General features: G+C 34.3%; 1 pseudogene; it reads right to left on the bottom strand.

Moving 5' to 3' along the window:
- Positions 1–4660: 4660 nt before the first annotated feature.
- LOC123238426 lies at positions 4661–4754 on the bottom strand (annotated as a pseudogene).
- Between the last annotated feature and the right edge of the window lie 565 nt (positions 4755–5319).

The following is a 5319-nucleotide window of genomic DNA, read 5'->3' as shown; positions in this document are numbered from 1 at the left end:
CTAAAAGACCGCAAGGCTTGGAATATGATATTCAGAAAGGCAAGAGAGCTGGGCGTTCAGCCATGGATCAACTACAATCAAAACTGATTATATACTGCCAGGGGAAAGTATGGACATTCAACAAGATAGAAGATTTCCAAGTATTTGCCCAGAAAAGTCCAGGACTAAATGGAAAATCTGATATCCAACCACAAAAATCAAGAGAAACATGAAAAGGTAAATAAGAAACAGAGGGGAAAGAAAGAAAACTCGTATTTTTTAAATTTGCCTCTTTAAGGGCTTCAATAAGATCTAATTATTTGTATTCCTATGTGGAGAAATGTTCTGTATAATTATCTGTAGTGAACTCTATTCACCATTATAGCATTCACTATTATCATAATTAGAAGAAATATTCATAGGGAAAGGTTGGAATACTAAATGGTCTAAGATGATATAGGTGGGTGGGAAAGAGTGGGGTGAATAGGAGAGGACACTAAGAGAATCTTGAAAGAATAAGAAAAATAGGATATTCTATTACACACAAAGAGAGCATGGGAAGGGGAAGGGATGAATACTATTATAAGAAGGAGAGGAATAGAGCATTAAGAGGTAATATTTAAACCTTTCTCTCAGTGTAATCAACCCGTAGAGGGAAGAGTAGCTATATCATCCATTGGGATAAAAAACTCTATCTAACCCTACTGAGAAAGTCAGAAGGGATGAACCAAGGGGAGCAGGGGAGTGGGGAGGTCAAAAAAGGGAAGGGAGATGAAGGGGGAGGGAATTCATTAGGCCTTAAAAAGAAAAAAGAGTGGAATAGTAAGGGAGGGGGTAGAAAGGGAAGTTAATCAAGGGAGGGTATAAGGGATAGCGGCTCAAAGCAAACCACTGGTTTAAAAGAAAATAGTGTAAGAAGAAGGAGTGGGACTAGTGGAGGATACAAAAATGACAGTGAATGAACAACTGGTAATTGTACCTCTGAATGTGAATGGGATGAACTCTCACGTAAAATGGAAGCAAATAGCAGAGTGGATCAGAAACCAAAATCCTATCATATGTTGTCTACAAGAAACACATATGAGGTGAGTAAACATACACAAGTTTGAGGTTAAGGGCTTGAGCAAAATCTTTTGGGCATCAAATGAGAAAAAGAGGGCAGGAGTGGCTATTATGATCTCTGACAAAGCCAAAGTAAAAATAGAAATGATTAAAAAAGACAGGGAAGGTCATTACATCCTGATTAAAGGCAGTATAGACAATGAGGAAATTACACAGCTCAATATATATGCACCAAGTGGTATAGCATCCAAATTCATAAAGGAGAAACTGGCAGAGCTCAAGAAGGAAATAGATAGTAAAACCATAATTGTGGGAGATCTAAATATTCCTCTTTCAGATCTAGATAAATCGAACCAAAAAATAAATAAGAAAGAGGTAAGAGAGGTGAATGAAGTCCTAGAATAATTAGATTTAATTGATATGTGGAGAAAAATAAATAGGGACAAAAAGGAATACACTTTCTTTTCAGCTGCACATGGTACATTCACAAAGATTGACCATATAAAAGGGCATAGAAACATTGCAAACAAATGTGAAAGAGCAAAAATAATAAATGTAACCTTCTCAGATCATAATGCAATAAAAATAATAATCAGTAAGGGCACCTGGACAGGCAAATCAAAAACTAATTGGAAATTAAATAATATGATTCTCCAAAACCAATTAGTCAAAGAAGTAATGATAGAAACAATCAACAATTTCATTGAAGAGAATGATAATGATGAGACATCCTACCAAACACTGTGGGATCCAGCCAAGGCAGTACTCAGGGGGAAATTTATATCACTGAGTGCATATATTAACAACTTAAGGAGGGCAGAGATTAATGAATTGGGCATGCAACTCAAAAAATTAGAAAGTGAGCAAATCAAAAATCCCCAGATGAAAACTAAATTAGAAATACTAAAAATTAAGGGAGAAATTAATAAAACCCAAAGTAAGAGAACTATTGAATTAATAAATAAGACTAGAAGCTGGTATTTTGAAAAAAACAGATAAAATAGACAAAGTACTAGTCAATCTAATAAAAAAAAGGAAAGAAGAAAACCAAATTGATAGTGTCAAAGATGAAAAGGGAGACCTCACCTCTAATGAAGGGGAAATTAAGGCAATCATTAAAAACTATTTTGCCCAATTATATGGCAATAAATATAACAATTTAGGAGATATGGATGAATATTTACAAAAATATAAATTGCCTAGATTAACAGAAGAAGAAATAGAATACCTAAATAATCCCATATCAGAAAAATAAATTGAACAAGCCATCAAAGAACTCCCTAAGAAAAAATTGCCAGGGCCTCATGGATTCACAAGTGAATTCTATGAGACATTCAAAGAGCAACTAATCCCAATACTATAGAAATTATTTGATATGATAAGCAAAGAAGGAGTCCTACCAAATTCCTTTTATGACACAAATATGGTACTGATCCCAAAGCCAGGGAGATCCAAAACAGAGAAAGAAAACTACAGATCAATCTCCCTAATGAACATAGATGCAAAAATCTTAAATAGAATACTAGCAAAGAGACTCCAGCAAGTAATTAAGAAGATCATCCACCATGATCAGATGGGATTTATACCAGGAATGCAAGGATGGTTCAACATTAGGAAAACCATTCACATAATTGACCATATCAACAGTCTAACAAACAAAAATCACATCATTATCTCAATAGATGCTGAAAAAGCCTTTGACAAAATACAGCATCCATTCCTATTGAAAACATTGAAAAGTATAGGAATAGAAGGATCTTTCCTAAAAATAATAAAAAGTATATACCTAAAACCATCAACAAACATCATATGCAATGGGGATAAATTAGAAGCCTTCCCAATAAGATCAGGAGTAAAACAAGGATGCCCTTATCACCTCTATTATTCAACATAGTACTAAAAACACTAGCAGTAGAAATTAGAGAAGAAAAAGAAATTGAAGGTATTAAAGTGGGCAAGGAGGAGACTAAGCTATCACTCTTTGCAGATGATATGATGGTCTACTTAAATCCTAGAGAATCAACTAAGAAACTGGTAGAAATAATCAACAACTTTAGCAAAGTTGCAGGATACAAAATAAAGGCACATAAATCATCAGCATTTCTAGAGCAACAAGAGGTAGAAAGAGAAACACCATTTAAAATCACCCTAGACAATATAAAATACTTGGGAATCTATCTACCAAAACAAACACAGGAATTATATGAAAACAACTACAAAACACTTTCCAAACAAATAAAACTGGATCTAAACAATTGGAAAGCCATGGATTGCTCATGGGTAGGATGAGCTAACATAATAAAAATGACCATTCTACCCAAATTAATTTACCTATTTAGCGCCATACCTATCAAACTACCAAAAACTTCTTTACTGAATTAGGAAAGACTATAACAAATTTCATTTGGAATAACAAAAGATCAAGAATATCAAGGGAAATAATGACACCTTCCTTTAAAAATAAGCTTGGTCCTGCTATATTAGTGTTATAATGACTACAGAGACAGCTTAGTGATACAGTGCATAAAGCTCTGGGCTTGAAATCAGGAATACCTGAGTTTAAATCTGGCATTGGACATTTACTAACTTTGTACCCCAGGCAAGTACTTAATCTCTGTCTGTGTAGGCTTCCTCAACTATAATATGAAAATGATAATAGCACATATTTCACATGGTCGCTTTAAGGATTAAATGAGCTAATATTTGCAAAGCTTTTGTCAGACTACCTGGCATATAGCACACATTTTATAAACATTTCCTTCCATTGGATACTGCCCTTGTTGCTAATACCTTTTGATCACGAGGTTGATGTTACAGAAAATAAACTACAAAAACAGAGGGAAATCCACCAGAAGTCTCTAGTGGAGTTCATGCTCCACGTGAGGAGATCCATTGCTCCCATTATGCCAGACAAGAAAAGGACCCTTCTTTTTTCTGTCTCCCAGACTGTAGTCTTTTTCTTCAATGGTTTCACTCAATGAGAAGTTACTGTTTCTATGCTTGGTGACACTTTGAGTCATCAGCTTTTCCTACTCAGCAACCATTTGGGAAGAATAAACCCATCAATGAGCTAGGCATAGTTGGAAATCAGCCAGCTTATCTGTGTATGCTTCTGTTCTACAAGGTCCCCTGGCAGTGGGCAGAGAATATCTCCACATGATACAAAATGGGGAGAACCTGTTACAGAAATAGATTGTAGCAAGAACAAAAGCTAAGTGAAGAAGACAAAGTTATTGTTTTCTACCCTTTTGGTCTATATTCTTGTGTGTGTATATATATACACACTTTATCTATCTATCTATCTATCTATCTATCTATCTATCTATCTATCTATAAATATATATCAAACATATATATATTCACATTTAAACATACATATATATATGTGTAAATGTGAATATATATGTCAGAAATTGAGGAAAAAGCCCAACTTTCTTTTGTTACTATATTCTGGCCAGAGTAACAATGTCTCCTAATAATGCCATATATACATATATATAGCATTATTAGGAGACATTAGGAGATATATATATATATATATACACACATATATATATGTATATATACTTTTAGAGTTTTTTACTCATTTTCACATATATTCTCTTACTTTTTTCTTTTTTTAAATATGGAATGCTTCACAGTTTTGCATGTCATCCTTGTGCAGGATCTTTGTAGCATTCCAATGTTAGTATATGTGCTACTAAAGCAAGCACTACATATATTCTCTAATTTGATTTTACCAATTAACTCTATCAAACTCTCCATAGTGTTTCTCAGACCTTTTATTTTTTTTATGCCACCTATAATACTACCCTACTTCTCATTTTAGAGATTGAAAAGCTGAGACTCAGAAAAATGAGGCAATACATCTAAGGTCATGCAGTAGAACTAGGACAAGAAGTCAGGTCTTCTGACACCTACTGTAGTTCAGGGTTCTAGCTACTATACTGGGCTGTTCCTTAATCATGACCCCTTAGCAGCTATTCCCTTCTTTGCAAAAGTTTAAGTGTTTTTTAGGTTTACATCATACTGCAGCTTCCCCCCCCCCCCCAGTTGTGCTTTCACTGATTTCCTACTATTTCAATTCCTTTCTGGCTCAAGCCCAAATCTGTTCCAAGAGGGATCAGTTAGAAAGCAGATATTGAAGATACTTCTCAGAAAACACTGCCTTCTACTCAGGAAAATAACATTCTATTGCTTTTGTCTTAATGTCTGTATAATTAGTTCCAAAAATTGATTCTTGCAATAGGTAATTGTATAGTGTCAATTTCTAAAATC

Source organism: Gracilinanus agilis, chromosome 2 (genome assembly GCF_016433145.1).
Source record: "Gracilinanus agilis isolate LMUSP501 chromosome 2, AgileGrace, whole genome shotgun sequence".
Taxonomy (NCBI): Eukaryota; Metazoa; Chordata; class Mammalia; order Didelphimorphia; family Didelphidae; genus Gracilinanus; species Gracilinanus agilis.
This window is presented reverse-complemented; position numbering and strand designations above follow the sequence as displayed.